The sequence below is a fragment of the Canis lupus genome, chromosome 38 (assembly GCF_003254725.2).
Source record: "Canis lupus dingo isolate Sandy chromosome 38, ASM325472v2, whole genome shotgun sequence".
In the NCBI taxonomy this organism is placed as follows: domain Eukaryota; kingdom Metazoa; phylum Chordata; class Mammalia; order Carnivora; family Canidae; genus Canis; species Canis lupus.
The window spans coordinates 14,176,463-14,202,414 of NC_064280.1; the positions used below are offsets into that span (position 1 = coordinate 14,176,463).

Here is a 25,952-nt window from a genome sequence, read left to right on the forward strand (position 1 = left end):
ACACTAAATCTGAAGCCCCGTTCAATTTCATCAGCCTGACCTCAAAAACATGAGCATAGTGCCTAGAGGTTCATGCATCAATTTCTGAACCTCGACAGATGGATATGCTTTAAAAAAAAGGCAAACAAAACACTGCATTTACCATGCCCTGTAGAGTATGAAAACCTAGCTGACATTCTCATTTACTCATCATCCGTCTCCTTTAATATGTCATCCATCATTTGCTCCCATTTCCCTTAAGAGCTTGTGAAAAGTTGGAGTGCAAATGGCCGAGCAGTCAAACGCCTTCCATTATTTCTCTGATGGGAATTCCGAGGGGAAGTCAGGTTCTTTTGACAACAATGGCTGATGCACGACAGAGTCTTGAGACAGGCTGAATTAGAAACTTGATTTTGACCTAGCGAAGCACTCCTCTGTTGGGTCGGGCATTGAAAGGATGGTTGGAAGTAGGACACAGCTCTGTATCTATCCAGGGATTGGTGTATTTGGAAATAAGGTGTTGCCAAGCAACCATTCAAAAAAGGAGCCTCTTTGTCCACACTGCCCGGAATTTGAGCAGATGTCCAGAAAAACAAGGCCAGATCCTTTTGCAGATTCTCTTGGAATCCTAAAAAGGTAAACTCGAAATTAATCCTCTAGGCCAGTGTGGCTGAAGCATATGTAGGGGAAGTGAGAGAGTATGTTTTCAAGTAATTTGAAAAGGAAATAGTAGATGACTTTTTTTTTTTTTAAATATCAACAGAGAAGTTGATTAAAGAACAATGGCGTATTTTAAAAAAATGCAACCAACAATATATCTTTATGTAACTGCTACTTAACTTCAGCAATGCCTTAGGTGTCAGGGACACATTAAGAGCAAGGGGTGTCAGATTTAATTTCCAGGGCTCAATAATTGCCCGTGGAGCCTTGTAACCTGAAGACTCAATTGCCTTCTGAGTGGGCTGTTTTTCCACTTGTAATTTTTTTCGGGCACTTTTTTGGGGGGTGGGAATAGTGGTATGGGGTTGAGGTAAAGACAAAATTCACAAATGTTTGTGACATGTGCACTTCAATTATTCACAAATATTTGAGCTGATCTCATTAGAGGTAATGTGTTCTAAAATGTAAAACATCTCATAATTCAATATATTAGTATTCTAATCACCAAATAAACGTAAAATTAATTCAATGAGTTTAGGTTAAATGCTGTGTTTAATATAAGTCACTGTGCTGCATGTCAAGGAGGATATCAATAAAGACATTATATACATCCTTTGAGAAGAACCAATCTTACCAATGTCCAAAACAGAGTCTGAAAAAAGAAGCAAAACAAAATTTTCTTTGATATAAAACCATAGTGGTTGTGATACATGCTGGTTTTAAAAATTCTACTGATGTTCAATGTTGTCAAATCAGATTTTCTATAGGTGGAGCTCATTTTATGAGAGATTAGATTCTAAGTCAGAGGAAAAATGAAAATAGTAAAATCTCATTTTGCTTCTAGTTGTGTATCCTTTTACCTTTTCATAGTATCACCAACACAGGCAGGTTTTCCTCCAGCATCCGAAAAAGTTGTTGCTGCTTGCTGTGTCCGGCAGTAAACATTGGTTTGTGTTTAGAGGCTGTCCTCAGCTTTGTCCTTGAACCTGGACATGAGCAAGGACCTGTCTTGCAGCATGTGTTTCAGAACACCTCCCTAAAAACCACAGTTAAAAACAAAACAAAACAAAAAGGTAAATAAAGATATTAAAAATATATAACTGCTTCTGTCCCTTGCGATCCAAAGCTCAGTGCTGGTCCAGAATGATCCATAACCAGGGCCGGCTGTGTTATTTGCGGTGCCAAGAGCAAAATAAACATGTCCCTGTTTCCAAAAAGCAGGAAGGAGGGCTGTGAAAATATATATGAAGATATTCTTTCCTTTTGCCACCAGTCTCCCTCTCTCTCTTGACTTGCAGTGGTGTTTTCAATTTGCTCTTTAATGTTGTCCCAAGCAAGGAAATGTAAAATTGTAAATTATTAGCATCATCTCACAGCTCATCTCTATCTTATGCAAGGCCAGTTGTGAATGTAAACATAGGAGCATTGAGTTTGTACGCAGAATCACTGAGATTGCACAATCTGCATTTTGTGGCTCAACCCCTGGAGCTGGCCAGGAAAGCCAAAACACAAGGCAGACTCAGAAAGGTCAGAAGAAGGAAGAGAAGATTCCACCCCTCGTCCTTCACTGCCAGGCGTGGAGCCAGCTGAGGGAGCGCTTGGTGTGGAGATACTAGTTGGGATTATGCAGGGATGCAAGGCGATCTTGCACAAAGAAGTATTGTTTCCCAGCAGTGCTGAGTGTCCACAGTATCCACAGTACTGCTCCCCTTCCTGCCCCAAGTGATGGTTCTGGAGATTTCTCTGCAGTGTTTGCAACCGTTGGGCATAGTAGCTGAGAAAACATGACCACATGATTAAGCATTCCTTTTGATCTTCAATTTGTGAACCGTGGGCCTCGATATAATGTGCATCAAATGAGATTCCCATTATATTATTATTATTAATTATTATTATTATTACACAAGCAGCTAGATAACTGAATGCTAGAAAGGTGAGTAAGCTTTTTATTTAAGAAATTAATGACTTCATTAATTGTGCAAACCTTTTCAGTTTTACTTAAATATTAATGGCTCAGATGTCAGATAAACATAAATTATAGTTTATATTTAGCCTTTTAATTGTAATGGATGACTTTTAATGAAATAGGAGGATAGCTTTTAAAACATGTATACACCAATAACTTTAATTTTTTGTATCTACTTTAATTTATATTTGTGGATACCTCGTATGTATTTATCTTTTACTTTGAGCTAGCACAATATATATGAAAACAAAAACTTTTTGAAAATCTTGTTTGTAACAATATAATTAATGATTTCACTGAAACAAAGGAAGAATAATACATTTTTATGGGATAAATACATAATACTTTATGTATTGTGTATGTCTTTGCTTTATTACTCATCCAGACATCACCAGCCCATAAACAGGATACCCCTATGTGCATAATAATAATTAAGTTCTGTTGTCTTTGATGTTTTGCCAACTTTCAGTCATAAAAACCATACCTTTATGCACATTTATTTTTTAGCTTTTGTCAATATGAAGGTATAATTTGCAAGGTTCAGAGGAGAGAGTTTTTTTACTTAACTCTTTCTTGACTTGGTTTGTAACTTTTAGGTATTAGAGGTATTATATGGTTTACAGGCCTCCATTTGTGGTCTTGTCCTGGGACTCAAATGTTAGGGGAAGGCCTGTTGTTTTATGAACAACTTGTCTCTTGAACTATAAATTCCCCACTCATAGTAGGGAATTGGCCTTTGTGAATAGGACCAGATGAGTAACCAAAGATTCAAATGTCTCCCCTTCTCAGGCTCACTCTGTATATAGACTCTGGGCCAAGCAGTTAGTAAAATTACTTGCATGGCCTAGGCTGACTTTTCTCTTAGACCAAACACATATAGTTGAATGTCATAACTTAAAGGAAAGCATAATGCTACTTTACTGTAATGCAAATGCTGACATGAGTAAATGGTTCATAATTACTTAATAAGTTGTTTAATTAAATCTGACATGTTATGGTTTTGCTATCATTTTATGATTTAGGGTTTGCCTTCATTCATGCAGTCATTCATTCAATACAACTTTGTTGCTGGGCATGGAAGTCATGAATATAAATAAGATACTGTGTTTTTACTTCTGGCAAGATATTGGAATAGATACTAAAGGGGGATTTACTACAAAATAACTAGCCATGCCTTTTACAAAATTGCTAGTTTTACAGAAAATAAGAGGAAACTTCACTATGTCTCTCCCACAGTCAAGAACTGTGAAGAGTCTGAGACTTTACTCCACTGCCAAGCTAGCAAGTTACCTGCCACAGTTTCATGGATGCTGATAGAAGACATGAGACACCTGGACCAGAGACAACGGACTTCACTACTTACAACGTAGCAGGGAGTATGAGTTTCATGTTCTTCTAAGTTCCTTTGTCTTGTAAGCCTCACAAGGTGGTGGAGAAACCCAGGTGGATGTTCAGTATGTATAGTGTGGTTTATATCATAGCTGAGGAATGCTCGGATTAGGAAAACCCAACCTTTTAAAGGGCTATTAACAAACTTGCTCAACTTTTGCCCAGGAGGGAGAAATTATGTTTATTATTCTGGATAAATATGTGCTCTGCCCTAGATGGAGATAGCATGTGTATCTTCTGAGGCTGTTTGCTCTACAAAAATCCTTGGAAACGTAGTTTAGAACAAATGCTGTCAATGCCTCTATTTCAGGGAACACAAAGAAATGAGACAGACTCATGGATAAATTTCTCCCAACACCCTCCAAAAATAACATAATGAATAAACAAACCGACAAAAACCAGTTAAAGGTGGACAATGAGTAGTTAGCAAATATCAAGTGGGCTTACTTTGAGAGCAAATGCCAATATTGGCATACCAAGCTTTGGGCCAGCAGAATGGTGGGAGTGTTGAAACATAGAATGTTTTGGACACCAAAAGAAGTGAAATTGTCCCTGGTCAATAACATTCACTGATTCCCAGAATAAGCAAGTGGTTCTGAACAAGAATAACAACAAAATGCTCTAAAATCATTCTCTGAATAAGTGCTCTTGATTACCATGTAATAAGATCAAATAAATAGCACATGGTTCAGAATCACCAAACACATGAAGAAGTAAGCCACCATGGGTAAGAATGATTAGAAAAAACGGACAGTATATTTAGACCCAAAGCAACTCAGATATTGGAGATTTCAGATACTGAATACAAAATAATTTTGTATAGGTTGCTTAAGGAAATAGAATTTGGAATCACAAAAATTAACATGAACTAGAAGATTATGATAAAATTATCAGGTAAATCCAAATAAGAACAAAATATAACTTTCAGAAGTGAAAACTATTGGCACAGGAGACTTCATGGATGGGTTACATGGCAGATTAGGTCAGCATAAGAGAAAAGTAAGTAAAGTAAAGAAGAGATATAAGAAAAATTATATAGAATTAAACTCAGGGAGATGTAGAGATGGAAGCATAAGAAAAATTCAGAAGTATGAAAAATAGAATGAGAATGTTTAACATAAATTTAATCAGAGTCCCAGAAGGAGGTAATAAAAGTGAGATGGTTTTGAAGAGACAATAATATAATTTTTCTGCCCTGGTAAAAGCATTAATTTTCTTTTTTCTTTTTCTTAGATTTTATTTATTTATTCATGAGACACACACACACACAGAGGCAGAGACACAGGCAGAGGGAGAAGCAGTTCCATGCAGGGAGCCCAACATAGGACTAGATCCTGGGTCTCCAGGATCAGGCCCTGGGCCAAAGATGGCGCTAAACTGCTGAGCCACCCAGGCTACCCAAAGCAGTAATTTTCATATAAAAGATCCACAATTTATAGCAAATGATAAATAGAAAGATAATTATAAGATGTACATTGTGGTAGATCACAGAGTATCAAAGATGAAAAGATCTTAAAGCAGCAAGAGACAAATGTCATTTTGTGACAAGACAACAGGAGCTGTTTGCATAGCAATGTAAAATAACTTGTGTCATTTGCTATCATCAGATGCACCTCTTGATTTATGCTTTGAATACATCGCATTAGTAAGCTAATGTTTTATATCTTCAGTAACACTATGAGTTTCTAAGATCAGGAATTATTATATATTTTTACATCAATAATTAGCATGTTTCTCATTGGAGGAGGTCAATGGAAGGCTTTGTGAGCCACTGATGGACTAATTGGCAGAGCTACTGTGATTATCTCTAGATACCAGAGACTAGGAGTCTTTATCTTGAGTAAATCACCATTAGAGGTTTATGTTGGTAGCACTAGACTTAAGTGCATAGTTTGAGGATACCAGACATATATGCATTAGGGATCTTCAGTGTGATAATACAATCTGTATGTCAACATGACATATAAAATACCGTCTCTCTTGGAGCTTACATTCTAATGGAGGTAGGCAATAAAAAATAAATACCTAAAGGAGGTTATCTCAGCTAGTTGTAAATTCAGGGAAGGAAAAAAAAAATCAGAGTACAGTATAGAAAGTGATTGGAAGTAGGGGTGAGAGGCCACTTTGGGATCAGGGGTCAAGTGATTCCACTTGAGCATCTACATGAATGAGAAAGGGCACTCCATGCAAAGTATCTGGGGAAAGAATATTCTAGGCAATGGTTCCAGCAAGTAAGACAGACCTGAGGTTAGAGTAGAGTAGGTTTGCACTTTTCAAGTAACAGACCGTGACTGAGCTTTAGTAAACAAAGAGGAGAGTGTGATGGAAGATTTAGGTGAGAGAAGCAGGGCCAGATTCTGTAGGGCCTCAGAGACCCTTGGAAAGGAGTTTGCATTTCATTTTAAGTCCAATGGGAAACCACTGAAAGGCTTTAAATTGTTGTTTATGTTTTAAGAAGTCTTTCTTATTGTCACATGGAGATTTATCTCCTTGCAGTGGAACAAGGGTGTAGGAAGGGACACCATTTTGAAAGTCTTCTAGGCAAGAGACGACCTTGTGCTCAGCTGGTGACTGGCTGAGTGACTGGATGCAGGGTTTTAAAACCAGTTGGATTAGAAATTCAGCATGGCATTCCTTAGAACACACATGATTTGAAAGTTTCCAAACTTGTCTCCCAGCTCTGGTAGGACCACAGCAGCACAGCCCTCACCCCCGCTCATGTGGTCCAGTCACTTTGACCTAAGTCAGTTCTTAGAGCCCACCAAACTTTTTCCTTGGGACCATACACTCTACCCTTTTATTCCCACCACTGTCATCCCATCTTCTAGGTCTTCACATAGATATCACCTCAGAGATCTTCCTTAAGTACCCAAGATAATCACATAGTCCTTTCCTGCTCTTGTCTATTCCTTCCCATCCTTCCTGTTAATCATCATAATTGAATTTATCTGTGTATTTGTCTGTCTCTCTCACTAGGATATAAGCTTCTTGACTGGACTATGTCGTGCACATTCATGGTTATTTTCCCAGCATACAAGTACTCTGAATATACAACAAAGAGTATCCTAAGCACTTTACATATATTAACTCATTTAATTCTCCCAACAATGATAAGAGGTTGCATCTATTATAATTCACCTATTGTGGCTGAGGGAATTACAAAGAGGTGAGGGAAGTTGCCCAATTTCCCCAAGCTAGTGAAGGTGTGATCTGGGCTGTGGATCTAGGTAGCCTCTCTCCTGAGTCTGTGCTCCTCACTGTTTCATTATTCTGCCCTTAAGATAATGGATAAACCAATAACAATGATTCTCGGTCCTCCCCTTAGCTCTAAATAATGCTTTAATTTTTTTTTTCATTTTAATAAACAAATGACTGTCATTATGCATGAATGGTAACAAAACCTAAACAGCGGGGTGCCTGGATGGTTTAGTGTGATCCTGGGGTCCTGGGATCCAGTCCCACATTGGGCTTCCAGAGGGGAGCCTGCTTCTCCCTCTGCCTGTGTCTCTGCCTCTCTCTGTGTTTCTCATGACTAAATAAATAAAACCTTAAAAACAAACAAGCAAACAAACAAACAAACAAAAAACCCCAGCAAAACCTAAACAGTTCTTAGCTCCATGTATGACTTTTTTTTTTAAGGGACTCAGTGGAGAAAATGCCATTTTCCAGCTTCCGCTGCCTGAGATGGTTTCTTTTTTTCCCTGCCCAAATAATTGGAGGAAGGGCAGGAATGATCTTACTCCCACTGCTTCTCACCTCTTGGTTTCTATGGACCATGTGATGTTTTGCATTTCAATGAGTTCTCCTACTTGGAAGCAGCCAGCTTCAAAGATGTCTCTTAAATTCTTTGACTATATATACATATGTATATTTAAGATTTTATTTATTTATTCATGAGAGACACACAGAAGGAGGCAGAGACATAGACAGAGGGAGAAGCAGGTTCCCTGAGGGCAGCCTGATGCAGGCAGGACTCGATCCCAGGACCCCAGGACGAAGACCTGAGCCGAAGGCAGACACTTGACCACTGAACCACCCAGGTGCCCCTCTTTGACTACATTTTTAAGCAATTAAAAAAAAGCAACCTTTAAAAATATTTATAACACAGTTTCCTCCATAGCCTGATGGTTATGGACTGATTTACATGCACAGCCATGACGGGGTGAATCTAAGACAGATTTCCCCCACGTTTGTGACCCCTTCACCCAGCACCGTGCTTGGCACATAGTGGGAACTTATTATCTATTTGTTCAGTGGATAATGAACACAGTATCTGACACCTATTAGATCATTCTGGCCACGTGGCTCATTTAGTGAAATCATATAAAATGCATCCAACAGAGCATCTGCTACCTGCTTAGGCCCTGGCTGGTACAGAAACAACAACACTGAGGACTTACGGCAGTTAAGGATCATGGCATGAGCTCCTTGCTGTCCTCCTGCCAGTCTATCAATACCAAGTTTCCTCCCTGACTCCCTGGTCACCCACCTTTGCTCATTCCATGGCTGATTTCTTGCTCAGCCCCTTCAGCCTGACTCATGGTGTGACCTACTTTCCAGGCTCTGCGCCTTCCTTCTGGTTCCCAGACTCTGACAGGCATTCTCCTTCCTGGCACTGTGCTTCTGTGGACAGATATCTGGGAACAACCCTGTCTTGGCCTGGCCTGGGGGATCTTACTCTCCAACCCCCCTCCATCCGTAGCCACTTGCCCCCCGCCCTGGAATACACACTGCCAGCCCTGATAGGTCTTGTACTGGGTTAAAATTAGATCTATTTTCTTCCACTGCCAAATACCTCTTTGCTCTTAGAGCATCTTCGGATGCATGAACTACTTTATTTTTTATATCACTTTTGATAAAATCAATTCTGTCTCTCATTTCTCAGCTTTAGTTTTCTCAAAAATCTTGTTTGTTTCAAATATGGACTCAGTCAGTCTGTGGACAAACATCAGTGCCTCCCTGCTCCTTGAAACCTCGACCATAACACACTTTGGGTTATGGGGTGTACATGCAGCTGGGCACAAAACTATGAAAATCAAGGCAGCTTCTGTTACTATTTCTGGGTTGCCATCCTTGTGTTCCTGGGGCAAGAAAGGGGCAACGAGGACAGACTTTCTATATATCAAGAAAGTCCTTTAATTTTGCCAGCAGTCACATTCTGGACTAGGAGATTGTTCCTGTTTATATTTCCATTCTTTCTTTTGCCAACTCTCTAATGCCTTTCTTTTGCCTTCAAAAAGAGAATATTCCCAGGACTGTGGTACAGTGGTATACAGTTTGGAAAAGTTCACCTCGAGTGCATCCAGCATCAGCATCAAAGTCAATGGTATTTTCTTCATTATCTCTGGATCATCTACTATTTGTTCCAGCAGATTTCCCCTCCCAAAACTCGGCGTGCCCCAAGACATCTCCAAGTGCCATCAGCTCCTTTAGTTTAGTGAATTGTTTTTCTCAGGGATAATGAAAATTAACTCTGATCTTAACTTAAGTGAAATATAATTAGGTAGGTTGCTCTCTAGAAAAAAAAAAATTCCATGGCACTACATGAAAAGGTAGGAATAATTTTGGATTCACCATTACTACTACTACTGCCACTACCACTGCTATTATAACTATTACTACTACTACCATCATGATGACTATTATTTGGCCACTTCACACTTTAAGGCAGATTCCACACTTTCTTTTTCTGAAATAATCCAGCTAAGCCAGACACTGTTTTGAAATTCTCTTTTGAGTTAATGCAGAAGCCATAATTTTCTCCTAATGCTGAAGAATCATTTGGAATAAGGCCATTTCATTAGCATTGCAAGGTTGGAAGAGATCTTCAGAGTTTACCTCATACAACCACCGTCCGTTGTTCTGATCTCTTCTCTAACATCTCTGCCAAGAGGGTGGCTGGGCCTCTGATGGAACATTTTGGGGATGGACTATTCTCTGAAACATCAGGGGGACCTATCTTTGATCATCTTTTATCTCATTCCCGGAGAATTGTTCATTCACTGTGATCAAGTAGCTACACACCCAAGGGGGTTGAAGGTAAGAATTGTAAGACAGGTCAGCCAAGTCCAGTTGCATGAAATCAATTTGCTATCCCTGGAATTAGTTCAACACAGATACCATTCATGCTAATAGGGAACTTTTTTTTTTTTTTAATAGGGAACTTTTTGAATTTGAATCTTATTTACATGAGCCAGTGAGAATATCAATTGTTCTCCTATTGTAAGTTAACAGTTTTGCATACTTGAGAAGCAATGAGCCTAAACAAAAAGGAATTTTCTTCCAGTGGTTTGTGTTAGAGCCAATAGGAGCTGCAGTGCATACCATGTGCAGAAAGGATTTACTGGATTTCAGAGCAAGCCCTCCTTGTTGCTTATTACTTACCGGGTGAGCCTGAGCCCTTCTTGTCCCAGTACTAACCCTTAACTAACATTTACCATTAGGCAACGGTTCTTTCCTTAAGCAACAGCTCATACTTAATAGGGGCCATTACAAAGAACTTTGCTCTATTGTATTAAGTACTAAAAAGAATGGATAGATTTCTCATGTTTTCTTGTTTCTCATATAATTAACTTGTTAAAAACTAACCTTACCTGTAATAAGATGTAGTTATTTGGGGAATAATAGCCTGCATTAACAAAACATATCTTGATATGAAACAAATCCTTTGTCCTCTCTTGCTATTTTATATCTCCCTGGTCAGAATTACAAAGGGGTAACATTCAGGAGTAAGAACACTGATTAATGAACAGCCACTGAATTCATCTTTGGGAGTACTGAGTCTGGGAACTCCTAGCTACAGGGCAGAGTAACTCTGGTGGTCCTTAAGCAGGACCACAGAACCACCAGCTTCATAGGACTTTAGGCAATGGGTGTGAACAGCAGCCTCATGACTCATCAAGGGTGAGCTGGAATGGGGTGATCCAGTAGGCAGGAGAGAACTTTTAAAGAGAAGCTAAACTGTAGCCAAATGACTACTAGGGCTCGCTGCTAGGAAACTCAGTTGTCTCCCCTCTTAAAAAAAAAAAAAAAGAAAGAAAGAAAAAAAAAGGCTTGTTTGTTAAAAAGGCCCGAGGCATGGAGTTTAGGTACAGGATTGGACACATCTGGAAGGTATAATTACAGAGCTTGCAATTAGTAAGTACAGTATTAATACACATGGAAGCAGATTCATCTATTTATCTCATACCTTCTGTGAGAGTTCAAACTTTGAAACTTCTGTCTTAATATCTCAGCTGGGAAAATTTGCAACTATTCAATTATTTGTTGGAGATAAATTCTCATTGGGGTGGTGGAACATGGCTATTGTGGAAATGATTTGATTTCGTCAGACCTGTAAGTTTCTAAGCCCTCTAAAAGGTGATTTCTATAGACACAGAATGGTCTATGAGTATGTGCTTTGACATCATAGCACTACAATGTAAATCATTATACTATAATTGTATTTCAAATAGAGTTAGCCTGTGAATGAAGTAATTTCTGTTAAAAAATGTCACCCAATGAGTGAAAATTCACTGATGATTTTTCTAGAAGAATGAAAGAAAATGGAACTCACAAGTTATATGATATATATATAAATCATTATATATATATAATGATTCCATTATATATATATAAAACATATATTCCAGAAATTCATGTATTTAGAATTTTATATTATTGTGTATATATATATATATATATATACCCACAATTACATATATTTATATGAATTTCAGAAAAACATACATGTGTGTTTATCCACGTAGGTCAACCTTGAGATCTCATTCTCTATATGCTTTATTAATTAAGTTGACTTCCTGGGCTTTAAGGGTTTAAGGAGAGGTAGGAAGAGGGGGTATTTCTATGAAAAAAGACAGTTCTCATGTTGTTTCAGTCTGGGTGGAATTCAAAAGTTTCAGAGTTTTCACAAACGGCCTTCTTCTCAAAGGTTTGTTGGCCAAGTTTTGATACCCCAAGAGGCTGGGGAAAGCATCTGACCTTCTGGGCACATACCACACTGTCCAAACCTTTTTAGGCTGACCCATCACAGCTAAGGGTCTCAACAAAACGGACAGCACCTTGAGCAAACACGACAGCTACTTTCTAACGACAGACAGCCTTACACTTGAGTTCTTGTAAGAAATGGCCAATTCAAAAATGTTTTCTTTTAACTGAGCTAAAAATAGTATAAACTGAAATAGCTCATCCTATGAAACACTTAAGAGTAAAATGTGCGTTTTACTATTTTTTTTTCTTCTTGCCTTAAAAATGTGTTGCATTAGGACGAATCAGGCCACTGCAGCCAGGATGGAATGTGAACCATGCCACTGGACAGCAAATTGGAGGGGAACATGCCTTTCGTCTTAATTATAGGCTGGACAAGGGAATGCACTGTATGCTCTGCTATGTATGAGCAGGGAGAGAATTTTCCCAGGGTATTTTTCTTTTGCATTTCTGACTCTTATTGGATTGGAAGCTTGTCCATGTGACCCAGCAGGGTCCATTTTTCCATAATAAGGCTAAAAATATGCCAGAAATGTTTTCTTTAGCACAGTCTATGAGTGTCAAACATGAAAGTGACAGACCTCTCTTTCCTGTTGATTCTATTTCACCTTTTCCTGGAGCAAGTTCCACTGTGATCCCACCATTCCCTCCCAATGTTCTTTTTCTGATAGGCTCCATAAACTGGAGTGTGATCCAAAGTGGAATAATTGTCGAAATTTATTCCATGTCCCTGTAAAACACAGATTTTGCTCTCTCTTTATAGTTGTTTCTAATGACTCACCTTCAGTGCATCATAGCTCTTGAAATGTTTTTCCTGTAATAGTAATGTATTGTCACTGAGTCATTCATTCTCTTCACCAGGGTCTGTTATGAGATGAATTACATCTAGAATTGCATTTAGAATTCGGGTAGTCCATGACTGTAACGGATTATAAAGGAATGATACAGTGAATAAGAGCATGTACTTTGGTAAGAAGAATCAGGTTGAGCCAAGTAATACCCATAGCACTTTTGGTTATGCTTTATTTCCAAACCTTTTTCTTTGTAAGTTGGTTGTATAAAGTTGTTGCAAGGATTAAATTAATAATGTATCTAATATATTTAGCAAAATGCTGAGGTTACTTTGCTCTCATTTTTAGTCAATTAAATCAACTAACCATAAATTAGATTAGATTAGATAAATTCCTTAATTGCATGGGTAAAAGTACTCTTACTGTGATTAAGAATAATGTCCCAGTCTTCTCCTGATTCTTAGCCACTAGTATCATTCAAGCTATTTAAACTTGTGGTTCTCAAATGGAGGCAAATTTGCTCCCCCCAGCAGACATTGGCTTTTGGCTGTCACACCTTCGGTGCAGTGGGTACTACTGGAGTCAGCGAATAGAAGCCATAGATATTGCTGAACATTCTATTAGATGCCAGAGAGCCCCCCCCACCCCCCCGCCCCTGCCAAACTCACACCAACAAAGAATTATCTGGACCAAAATGTCAGTAGTGGAGAGAGATTGATAAAACCTGGGTTTGATAAAAGCTTTAGGGTCTATTGTTTGGTCTGGAGTGCTACCATAGGAGGCATTCAATGAAATGAACCTATTAAATTTCTCTCCATGCCCCATTGATTCTGAGAATGGTTTTGAGTGCCTACTATGTTCAGAGCTGCATTACTGGTGGCTGACAGTCTCAGTTTCTGAGGCCAATATGCTTCTAAAGAGGCCAGGATGCTGGATAATGGGTAAGGGACAGAGTGAGGAATTAGCTAAATCCTCCTGATGGTAAGTGCATGCATTTAATACTAAAGATTAAATATAAATTAGAAGCAGCTTTAGATGGTTTAGTATCATTCCTAAGACGAAGGGAGAATTTTCCGAACTAAATTCATCTCCACAGCAAGTTGATATTTTTACCGATTTAGGAGGATTTTACTAGCTTGCAGTAATACGTACAATCCAGCCTGTCTACCAAATAGCTGCTTCTTTTCTCAATCCAGGGGTTACCAGATGCCAGGTATGGAGAATGCCAGATCCAAGGCTTACAAAAATGATATTCATTTAAAAGAAATCAGAAGTCTTGTTTTTATTGAACTCAAAAATTAAAAGTTAAAATTTTCTTTTTAATTCAATAAAAGTATTTTGTTTTAGCCTCACATCTTTTGGAGCTCCCAGTCTCTCTTTACTTTTCAGGAAGTGTTATCTGCCTCTGTCAAATTGCAAAGAGACTGGTTTTAATTTGGAGATCTAAATTTATATATAATCATATACATTAACAAATAACGATTTATAGTATACATTTTCCTTCACATGTATATAATAAATATCTTCAGGGTTACTCCATTTCTTGCTCACTTCCCATGCTTTGATGTGTTTGTCCTAATTTGCCTGTGATGGTTTCTTCTTGATGTCCCCAAGATTTACAGGTCATTTGACTTACCATAGCCAACTAAGGTGGTTGCATAATCAGAGGAATGAATGAGTCCAGGCTCCTATCACTTGTAGTCTATGTTTATGGTTCATGGCAAACTGAGAAGTTCTCAGCTACATATTATTCTATTCTTGGCACTGAGAAATTATTTTGCTTGTGTAGGCATGTTCCTTTCAGATTAAATTTTTATCAGTATTAAAATTGTTGATGTTGTAATTGATTGATGACTGACAGAAACTAGAAAAAAAAGCTAGAAAATCTTAGTGTAAAAATATTTACAAAAAACTACACTGTACTTTATATATATATATATTTGTTTTAAATAAGGAAGTGGGTTTTCTTTTTTCTTTTTTTTTAAGATTTTATTTATTTATTCATGAGAGACACAGAGAGAGAGAGAGGTAGAGACACAGGCAGAGGGAGAAGCAGGCTCCATGCAGGGATCCCGATGTGGGACCCGATCCTGGGACTCCAGGATCATGCCCTGGGCTGAAGGCAGACAGATGCCCAACTGCTGAGCCACCCAGGCATCCCTGCACTTTATTTTAATTGCGAAATTAAAGATCATGCACAATGAATAAAGATTGTGCAATGGAAAGGACCTTGTCAAGGGAATTTATAGATTCTGGCTTTACTCCTAGGTCTGAACTAGGTGAGTTCACTTAGTCCTTCTAAGTGTCCAGTAACTCATTCATAAAGATGGATGGATTGAACTTCCCCATCCCCTTTTAATGCTGTGGTCTACAATTCTGTCAAAATAAGACCTCATTCCAAGTAAGCAACATTACATAGAAAGAGGTCTATAATTAAATTTAGGGTACAGGTGGCCACTTGATTCAATAGTAAATTGTTTCTTAGCAAGAAGTACTCTATGAATATCTGTCATCATCATAACTTTGTTTTGGAAAGCCACCTCCGTTGGCTCTTTTTGTCACTTGAGCTTACTGCTCTGATCACAGGTGATTAGATGAGGCTGGAGAAGCACCCAACACAAAGCTAGCAATGTACATTTGCCCGATGACCCCTGAAATTCCTTACTATATCTCTTTTATACTGTAAAGTAAATGGCTGAGCCAATTCTAGTTGAGAAGTATGGTTTTAGGGGAAGTCAGCAGATATTAAAGTGGTGGGGAAACCAAGAGCCATAGGAAAAAAGCAATAAATAGAAGAGATGAGACATCGGAAGACCTAAGAAAGCAGAATCCATGGAGCAATAAAAGCCTAACACAACATTTACTATAAGTAAGCAGAAACCCTGAAGGACTAGTACCAAATGTTTAGCCATAAGTGACATATTCAGGAAAAAGGCAAAACCAACTTTTTAGGTTGTGAAATCCTCATGTCTTTATGGTATCCAGGAGAAAAAGACAAGGAGCTTCTCTTAAGTGGGATGCATGGCAAACAAATGCTGATTGCATGTTTATGAGGAAGTGTGATCCAGTGTCTCTGTTGCTGCCTGTACAGTTTACCTTGACTTTCGCTCTGACCTTGCGTTCGGTGAAGTTTGGATTGTGTTCGTTAAAATGTAGTTGCATCATCTCTGGGTGTAAGTACTAGAATTTTGGTATCCCATACTGTTTGTCCTTCCCCCCAATTCCCCATCCTCCTCCTTTTTCACCATGATCATGTCTTATATACAGCTTTTTAGGCTACAAATATCTGGAAGATGCTAACCATCAGTCATCCCCCTTTGAATTCCTGCTAATGGCCTGGCATGGTGCCCCACACATAGTAGGTACTCAGTAAATATTTGCTTAGGTAGTGATAAGGTGACAAACAGCAGAATTAGTTTTCCAAACACCCACACTTTAGTTAAAGCACTTTATGAAATGCATAAGGTGTTTTCTACATATTGGGAAAAAGCTAAAAAAAAAAAAAAAATGTATGTGGGCTAGACATATGAAACATTCCCTGGAATATCCTGGCTCTGGTTACCTAAAGTCATGGCTGGGTCATGCATTTACCGGAGGTCAAAGCTTAGAGAATGCAGCTTTGAAGGTTCTCTGCATAAGGGTGTAATTTCAAGTTACTAATAACTCAGGAACACTTGATCTCTTTCCTTATTCTTGCCCAGATGAGTCATTTTCTTGGTAGTTTACCTTGAACTCCTCCTATTTATACACAGCAGACTAGCTGGCATGGAAAATTGTGTGCATCTGTCTTTCATATTGAAATATGTATCTATATGTATTTTTTTCTCCCTTTACTATTCTTTTTCTCATTTTCTCATTTCTCTATTGTTTTTGCCTAAAACTGGGGAAGCCTCCTCCAGGGTGAGCTAATCTTAAATCTATCATGAAGATGGGGTCTCCACCTTTGAATGAATTTATTATATAAGAACGAAGCCCCAAAAAGACCCGCTGCATTGTTTCCCAAAGAATTGTCCAGAAGAATTTCCACTTCTCAGAGCCTCATTTGTTTTCTAAATCCCCGAAGAGAGATTTGACTCAGCAAAAATGAGTTTTGAGCCTTCTTCAGCAGCAGCAACAGCGGCTGAGCTGTGGATCTTGGCTCTAAGACTGGCCTAGTTATTCAGCAGATACTGTCCCAGCCAAGCCCTGGAATAGCTTTCAGCCACTGCCACAAATGCTGCCTACCAACCGTTGCTTAGGTGAGGAGAGCCTTGGCCATAAATCCTGGCACCCTCCCCTTCCCCAGATCTGCCTGATTCATTTGTTCACACCACACCTTCAGAGTGGAAGGTATGATTGCCTGCCTTCTTGCTTGCTTATTCTTTCCTTCTCTCTGTCTCTCTCTCTCTTTTTCTTTTTTGACCTGGCAAGGGATCCAGCCAAAAATGGAATTAGAGAAGGCACCCGCACCCATGGATCACCAACAGACAAAACAAGAAAAACTACTGCTGCTTATTTAAGATTTTCTTTGTGTTCTTTAAAGTTTCTTTCACTTTTTTTTTTTTTTTTTTTTTTTTTTCTGAGAGCATCTTGAGCTTTGAGCAAAAGTTGACTTTTTGTGGGTTGGACTTAAAGATCTATCTTTCCTGAGTCTAGGTAAATGCAGGCAAGGCAGTTGATTAAGAAGTAGTGTGACCCAGAACTCAGAAATCATTAAGAAATATTGATGTACATGACTACATAAAAATAAAAATGTTTTCATACCCTTCACAAAAAAAGAAAAAAAAAATTAGGAAACACCATAGGTGAAGTCGGAAGACAAACTTAATAGGGAAAAATGCTTGAAACTCAATTTCACAGGCAAAAGCCTAATTTCTTTAATATGTAAAATCCCCTGCAAACATCAAGAAAAAGATCAATAAGTCAGTTAAAAAATTGTAAAATGTGTGACTATAAAGGAAAGGAAAGGAAGATTAAAATGAAATTAAATTAAAATGGCTTTTAAACATATGAAAAGATACTCAAACTCACTCATAATTAGGAAATACAAACTAAACTAAATATGGAAACCATTTTTTACTTATGATATGGGATAAGACCCAAGTTTGAGTCTTGCTGCTAAGATTGTGGATGACCAGATATTTCTGTGCCATGCTGACAAGATTATGAATTGTTACAGCTTCTAAGGAAGCAATTAGGCAAAATCTATAAAAACTATAAATGCATATATCTTTTTATCCAACAATTCTACTTCTAAGAAATTATCCCATATGTATACACACCCTTGTGTATAAAGTAGCATATATATATGACTAGTTCTTGAGGCAGGGCTTATTATAGCAAAAGATTTCTAGATAATCCAAGTGGAATAGTATTAAGCTATTAAAAAGAGTGAGGAATCGCTTTGTGTACTGACATAGAAAGCTCCGTCTGCAAGAGATACTATTAATTGAAAAACTGAGGTACATAATAGTATGGATGGTATGTTTCCATTTGTAGAAAAAGAAAAATTATAGAATGATATAGAGTACATATTTGCTTGTATTTACATAAGATATCTAGAAGCAGGAAACACATAAATTCCCATACAAAGGGAATAAAATGCCTGGGGCATTAAAAAATGTTTATGCAATGTGAATGTCCCTTCCAACAAAAAAACTGAATGAAAAAATATTTAAAAAAAGAATGTCTCATAGAAAATAAGAGCCAAATACAAAAGAGTGGCAGGAGCAAGGAGATTATTACATGTATCACTAGACACAATTGGTGCCATTTTTTTTCCCAATATCTTTTGTCTTAGTTTGGGCTGTGATAATACAATATCATAGACTGGGTGGTTGAGAGAACATTTATTTCTCACCCTTCTTGAGGCTGGAAGTCCAAAATCAAGGCACTAGCAGATCCAGTATCTGGTGAGCACTTGCTTCCTGGTTTGCAGATGGCCATGTCCTCATTGTATCCTCACTTGGCAGCAAGTGGGAGGAGGGAGAAAGAGAGGGAGAAAAAGAGAGAAAGTCAGAGAGAGAAGGAAAAGAGAGTGAGAAAGCTCTCTCTTGTTTCTTCTTATAAGGGCACTAATCTTATTCATGAGGACTCCACCCGCATGACTTAATTCCCATCACATTGGGAGTTCGGATTTCAACATAAGAATTTTGGGGGATTGCAGACATGTAGTCCATAGCACCTTATACATGGCTTCTTTGATATGCTACTCTTCAAACTTTGTGTTTTTCTTGTCTCCAATTCTCATCAATTTTCTAAATATATTTCTGCTCTAAATTTCCTTGTCCTATAATTATATACTTATTTTTCTATTGATCTATGCATGCATACATTAACTTGCTGAGAACTTAAACAACATTAAACCCTACTTGTAGACTTCATTTAAACAGGAAACTGAATGAGATTTTAAGCCTGGAGGTCTTGTTCTGAGAATCAGTGGACACAGGAGTATGATTTTGACTTATGTAGTAGAATTGAACATGAACAAAAGATTTAATCAAGCTGATCGCTTACTGCCCTAGGAAATTTCCTTATAAGGGATTGACCTTAAGCCTGGTATGTTAACCAGGTCCAAACAGATTGGGAAAGCCTTTCAATTCATGTCTTATTTTATTGCAGAAGAGCTACTCAAAGAACTACCACTGAGTAACAGTAGAAGATTTAGGGATGGCCAGTGAATTCCCAGTCACCACAACCAGGAAAACTCTAGCAACTGAGAACAATTTACTAGCAACGTGACCTTTGTTCAAATCATCAAATCTCTCAGAATCCCAGCATCTTCATGTATACAATGGGAATTTTTTTTAAAGATTTTATTTATTTATTCATAGAGACACACACACAGAGAGAGGCAGAGACACAGGCAGAGGGAGAAGCAGGCTCCATGCAGGGAGCCCGATGTAGGACTCGATCCCGGGTCTCCAGGATCACACCCCGGGCTGCAGGCAGCGTTAAACCACTGCGCCACCGGGGCTGCCCACAATGGGAATGTTTTTGAGAGACCAAATACATTACAAATAAAGATGGCAGCAAAACCCACTGCCAGTCTCCAAGCTGGCCTCAATGACCCTTATTTCCTGGTATATCCTCATGCACCCTTTCCACCTTGTATTAGGGTTGGCCTGTCACAAATGACAGTCATTCTGAGGTTAGGTTATAAAAGTTCTGTCTTTGTCATGCTCACTGTCTCTTCTCGCCTGTCTCTTCCTATCTGTCTGTCCCTTTCTCCCTCTCTTTAGGGGAAGTCAGCCATGTTGTGAGCAACCTTTGGAGAGGCTCATGTGGTGAGATGCAGAAGCCATCAACCAGGGCCACAGGAGTGAGCTTGGAAGCAACTCCTCTCCCCTCATCAAGCCCTCAGATGACTACAGCCCTGGTCAACATCTTTGAGTTCAATCTTATGAAGGTATCTTGAACCAGAACTGTCTACCTAAGTTGTTTCCAGATCCATGATCCACAAAGACTTTGTGACAGAAATAAATGTTACTTTAAATTGCAAAGTTTTAGTATAATTTGTCATGCTGCAAAAGATAATGAATACAACCGTATAACAATAATAACTGATCAATCAGGTCCCATTATTCTTCACAGAAAGAACTTCATGGCATTGCTAAAGTCTACTTAGGTACGGTGATTCCAATGGAACAATCGTCCTTCTGACTCACTATTTAGCTACCTGAGGCAACATTTTGCACGAACTCAAACCTCTGTCTCTTATGCTAGGTTGTCCTGATTAACTGTCACCCCTGGCATCCATTACACAAGTCTCACCGACAGCATTCAGAAGAACAAGGCCCCTGATGGAAGCAGCAGTTCTGTTCATCTTTGTTGCTCCCAATACTGAACCACCGTAACCAGATTTGTTGCCTTGATTCTGATTCAAGGTGGTGTTCACGAGTTATATTGTTTTAACTTGCGGCAACAATTCCTAGAACATACACAGGGATTAGGTAAATGGAGGAATGAATGATGCCTCATCATTCATGCCTCAGTCCTTTTTTTTTTTTTTTTTTTCATGCCTCAGTCCTAAACCACCTCACCCAATAAGCTGATTCCTGGCCTTTTGGAGCTTTTTTTTTCTTACCAGTTGGGTCTTCGTCATGTCTCTGCTCTCTAATTCTGATTTTCTGTCCTTTTGGTCACCTTCAATAAATATCCTACTCTATTTCACTTTGCCCTGGGATCTCTCTCTAGGTGCCGCCTCCAGTGGTAGAGATTTGCCTATATTTACCTCAGTATTATAAGTTGCACTTAAAGAAATTCTAGATTTATCTTACCTATAGAATGTTGCCTCTAAGTACCTGATCTGAGCAACAGCCTGCCTCTGCCTTTTGACTCTTCCATATGGCCCTTTGGGATTACTCACTTATCATTAGTCTGGCCCAGGGTGTCTTCCACTACTTTCTCCATCCCCAGATTTCCTAGTTTTACCCTATTGCTTATTTCAGGGCCCCTTTTCAACGATGCTCTCAGTCCCTACATACAGATTGCACTGGTCCTCAACTGCAGTTAGAATGAAAATCACTTTGGAGAGCTTGAAACATATTCAGATGGCAAGGCCCAATTAAATTAGCATATCTCGGTACAGGTTTCAGGCATGAATATTAAAAGCTTCCTAGTGGATTTTCATGAGTAGCCAGATTTCAAAGCAATAATGTGCAGCCAGGGCTGAACGAGTTCAAATACTACACTCACCAAAGGAAAGGCATCTGGGAACCAGATTCACCCTCGGGTGGCCAGTTTGTGACCTCTGACTAGAGGGTGAGTTGACAGTCTTGCTGGGAAGCCAGGAGCTTTGTTTGTGTACTCCCACAAGATGCTCCAGATGGGTAAAGGAAACAGTGAGCAGAGAATTCAGAAGCAATTAGCCAGTGCATGTGCTCCCAGGGCAGCCTTGCTCCAAGAGGACATCTGATAACCTGCAGATAATTATAAGTTTATGGTGAACAAACCATCGCTGAAAGATGGCATCGTGCACATCTGTTGTTTAGAAAAAAAAAAACGTTGCAGAGTTTTTGACTTGGCACTAGGAATCCCAAACCATGGCTAATGCATTTTCCTCTAAAAAATTCTGTTTGTGCACATGGAGATTCAAGAAAGAATGAGTGTCAAAACCATAAGAAAGAAGGAATCAGAGGCTTGGCTTTTTGGGGTAGAATAAAAGTACTGGTGTCTACAAATACAGTTCCTAAACTAACATGTGAACGGGCATATCCTATGGTAGTTGTTAGCAATAAACATAACATTGAGAATATGGATTTGATCTTTCAATTAGTGTGAACAGCAAGAGTCTCAAGAGGAATAAAAGATCTATTTAATCACTTTCAAATTTATCTCCTCTAACACATTTATAATAATGATGGCACTTTTAGGGGTGTTAATATGCAAAGCAAATGCTTTCTAAATTTTTAAAACATTTTAACAGAGCAGTTTAAGATGTTTTAATATAGCCATCATCACTGCTCTGCTGATTAATTGGTAGAAATGGTATTGATGACTTTTAAAATTTTTAGTTAGTTCTATCCATAAGCTAGATGCATGAGGATGGATTAAACTCCATCCAGAGTCTTGATAAAGAAAATTCATGGACACAACATATTGTGAATATACTGAATGTATATGAATACTGATGAAAGAAAATTCAATATTTGAAATCAGGAGTTCCTAAACATTTCTTAGTGTTCCAGGCTCCTTCCACTTGGGAGGTCCAGGTTATTGGGGATGAGAGCTTCTTAGGGGGCACAAGAGTCTGTCAGTCCCTAAAAAGTATGGCAGGTAGAGGCACACAGACCTTCTTTTGAATCCTGGTTTCTCCACCCACAAGTTATATGACTCTAGGCAATCACTTAACCTCTCACACTGAGTCTCCAAAAAGATCAGAATACCTGCCTTCCCAGGTAATTGTTGTAATCAGATATTGTGAATGCAAAGCAGATACATGATATTGATTGAGTGCTCATTCTGAACAGACACTTGGTTAAATGCTTTGGGAAAGAATGAGAGCATAGGACACAGCCGCTGTCCTATGCTAATAGCAGCTGACAAGATATTTTAGGGAGATAAAATACAAGTAATCAAAGGTAATGAATTAAAAATACTAGGTACCCATGTCAAGTCAGAAAATGATATACTCATTAGATGCTATTAAAGTATATAAGTTCAGGTGAGAACAACTGTTTTTCACAAATTCATGTATCTGGTGTAGCATAGGCCATAAAGTTTCCTTCTATTAAATAGGTCTGCAAACTCTCACCCTCATCCTATGTGTAAAGAAACATGATTTAATTTCATCCTCAAAATAATCTTTATGAGATATTATTTTATTGCTAAGAAGCTAAAAAATTATCTTAACTAGGAGGTATGTAATTACTATATATAATTAGATATTTTTTATATATAATTAGAGATTCTGAATAAGAATCAACTAAATGCGATTTGTAGAATGGATGGGATAGTAACTACATCTGAATATTTAGATTATGTCAGCTGCTGTTGTCAATCTGAGGCCCACTGGTCTCTAAAAGCCAAGTGAGTTGAGACTCAGTGCAAGTAAGCCTCAAAGGGTGAATACAAGTGAGGATTCCTTGACTACCAGTGATTTGGTTGGCAGGCTGCTTTCCAAGGGCTGATCTTCAGTACATGTTGGCAAAAATGCTCTTGGGGCAAAAGTGGGGTGAGAGTCATCTTAGGGGCTGGTCAGAGTCAAGGAAATTAGGGTAGCTGAGAACAGAGCAGGGATTCCGCACCTACAAATTAAATTCTCTCTCGAGAACAAAGGAGGGAATATAGAGATTTAGTTTCTCTCTTTTTCTGTGAAGTTGGTATACAACGAAGCTATTCATTTTGCATTAATGGCAGCCCAGTGCTAATAATAGATCAGTTTTATGACATTTTCACAAAGATAGACTTTGTAAAATTATTAAACTTGATTATAACATTAGAGAGTATTCACTCACTGAAGCTGTGGTTATATATGTTTCCTATACTGTTTTTGAAGAACTCCAAAAACAACTGTAAATCCAGGTCAAAGGTCACTTCATGGATTAAGTGTCAAGATTTGTGATGCCCTAAATTTTTGCTCTGTCTATACAATCCATTTATCTCTTTGACAAAGTAATTAAAATCATGTACAATAAAATTTGGCGGGTTGTATAAACAAGGTGTTTTTGATGTAGTGTAGATCAAAAAATTGATAGGGCATATGTTTCTGCCACCTGACGATGACTTGTCTCACTATTTGAGGAATCATTTAATATTCACTAGTACATTCATCGTGTGAAACAAAGAACCTAAGATACATGGTTTATGTCTGAAGAAGTGACCTCTGAAACCCTAGAGTTCTTTAAAGACAGTAGGAAGTAAGATAATCCATTAAAATATTTTTCTCTAAAGATCTGAACAAGACAACACATCTTTCTTAAAGGAGACAATTTTAATGTCTGAGGGACACATGAAACATGGTGCCTTAGAATAAATTCACATTCAGAGGGAGGGTAATATTATTTGGAAATTATAGTGTCCTAAAACTCACCACATTTGTGGAAAACAAGCACTCCTCGTTTCCTTGGAAGGCCTTGGGGAAAATATGTCTCCAAGTGTTCCTAATGGAGCCAGGATCTCAGAGACAACATAGGAACCACATGTCCTTTTTCTTACATGTCCAGTGATGTCTAATGTGGGTGTTCATTGAGCCTGACAACCAGATTGTCCTTAAAAGCAGCTGATCTCATTCCCTGTGGGCGCTGAGTTCCTCGTTCCTGAGGTGGATGAGTTCAGAAGCTCTGGCACTGCTCCATGACTCACCTCCCTGCCGGCAGGCTCCCTGAGAGGGCCCTCAGACCCCTGCTGCTGTCAGGCAACAGAACAGCCTCTTTTGCTATCAGACATCTTCAAGAATGCGGATGCAGCAGTTAGCTCTCTCTCTTAAGCCTCTTGTGGTTAACATGAATAGCATTCTTTCAATTGCTGCAGATATGAAATATCCCAAGTCTTCAAGTCAACAATTAAAAACTCAGGGTCATATTTTTGCGGGAGATGCTGAAAATGTTTGAGTTTGGGGGTAAAGCATTTTAAACTTGAGTGCTATGTATATTTATTCTGGGTCTCAACGTTGCAAATGAAGTAGAGATTTTTCAGTTATTCAGGTTTTATTAGGATAGAGAAAGTCAAGACAGATGGCCTGCTTGCCCAATAATTTTTTTTTTTTATTACATTAGCTGGTTACTTAACCAAGAGATACTTTTGTTAGTGTAAAGTGGAGTTAGCTTCTCTGCTTCTCAGTCCCCTCATCTGTGAAGTGGGAATAATAATATATACTCCTAGAGTTAGCAAACCTGTCAATTTTCATATCTGTAAAATGGAGATAATTATTATTATCCCTACTCTACTAGCTTCACCCTACTTTCCTTAGGAATTTAGAAGCACGGCCAAGAGAAAGTGTTTTGTCAGAATCCTTTTTCTTTTCTTTTTCTTTCCTTTTTTTTTTTTCTTAAAAAAATTCTACATCTCCACTCCTATCTACGAGTACTTCCCTGGAGCACCTTCTCCATCATCATTCTTGCTGGGTTCCTAAGAGCATCACACAGCCTCCCACTTTCACTCCTTCCTACATTCTACTCTCTTCCCTGGAATGGCCTTCCTCCTCAGCCAAATTAACTGCCTCTGCTCCTTAAAGTATCATTCTTGAGAGTTCCATCAGCTGGAGATGCTGTACCCTCTCTGTCCTCGGTCAACCCCAAGAAGCTTTCCAACATTCTGTGCACACCAGTGCCATGGCACTTGTCATGCTGAACTATATATAATTGCTGATTTACAAGCCTGACTTGACTATATTGATGATAGTCTACATATTTTGGTTTGGAGTTCTGGTAGGGTACCTGACACAGAGCAAGTGCTTATTAAATGTATATTGAATCAACTGATCAAATTATCACAATAAGTCCAATATTATGCATGTATTTCTAGCTGCCTGCCTTTTAAAATTTCCTTGCTCCCCAAAGAACAAATACATGGGAGAAATATCCATTTCTCTGCTTCTTCTCTCTTCAACAGCTCACTGGAAGAGCTGACATGGAAGTATGCAGGAAACTTGTCCCTGAGCCTGTGTTTCTTAGGTAAAATACATAAGTAATTATAGTGAAAGTTGTTTGCTGAAATAGTCATCACCAGATCTTCATAGATCGATTAATGTGTTATGATAT

At 38.5% G+C, this 25,952-nt stretch overlaps 2 long non-coding RNA genes across 2 annotated transcripts in view; one reads left to right on the plus strand and one right to left on the minus strand.

Moving 5' to 3' along the window:
- LOC112643134 (uncharacterized) overlaps positions 1-2,218 on the minus strand; it is a 31,176-nt gene extending 28,958 nt beyond the window's left edge. The window contains exon 1 of the long non-coding RNA XR_003125654.3: positions 1,500-2,218. This is a non-coding gene — a long non-coding RNA (uncharacterized LOC112643134). The remainder of the gene's footprint in view (positions 1-1,499) is intronic.
- LOC112643133 (uncharacterized) lies at positions 334-20,252 on the plus strand. The gene is made up of 3 exons (XR_003125653.3): positions 334-615; positions 3,842-3,981; positions 19,992-20,252. It is a non-coding gene; the product is annotated as an uncharacterized LOC112643133 (long non-coding RNA).
- The last annotated feature ends 5,700 nt before the right edge of the window (positions 20,253-25,952 follow it).